This window comes from Macrobrachium nipponense, chromosome 25, assembly GCF_015104395.2.
Source record: "Macrobrachium nipponense isolate FS-2020 chromosome 25, ASM1510439v2, whole genome shotgun sequence".
Taxonomy (NCBI): Eukaryota; Metazoa; Arthropoda; class Malacostraca; order Decapoda; family Palaemonidae; genus Macrobrachium; species Macrobrachium nipponense.
In genome coordinates this window covers 73,138,224-73,138,755 of record NC_087214.1, presented here as the reverse complement: position 1 = coordinate 73,138,755, position 532 = coordinate 73,138,224, and positions in this window count along the sequence as shown.

Sequence of the window (532 nt, the reverse complement as noted above, 5' to 3'; positions counted from 1 at the left end):
CTCAGTATGGGTGAGGAGAAGGGGTAGGGAAAGGTCCCTTTGAAACGGGGAAGGTAACCCTGGTCATCATAAGAGAGAGAAGAGAAAAATAGCACGAGAGAGAGAGAGAGAGAGAGAGAGAGAGAGAGAGAGAGAGAGAGAGAGAAGAAGCAGCAGCTCAGCCGCGTGGAAGCGACGATTAGAATTTTATCGGGGGGTACACAATTCGCCTCCTGGGGAACACCAGGTGGTCGTGACCTTATTATTTAGCATAATGACCTCCAGGATGGGTTCGTGTGACCTAGGGACAAAGGGAGGAGGTTCTGCTTTATTCACCTTTATTCTCTATATCTCTCTCTCTCTCTCTCTCTCCATTCTCTCTCTCTCTCTCTCTCTCTTTATTTTCTTTCTTTGTGGTGGTAATGGGAAGGACATGAGTTCTGGTGAATTATTATTATTATTATTATTATTATTATTATTATTATTATTATTATTATTATACATCATCAATCTCTATTTATTTCTTTCTTTGGAGGTAATGGGAAGGACATGA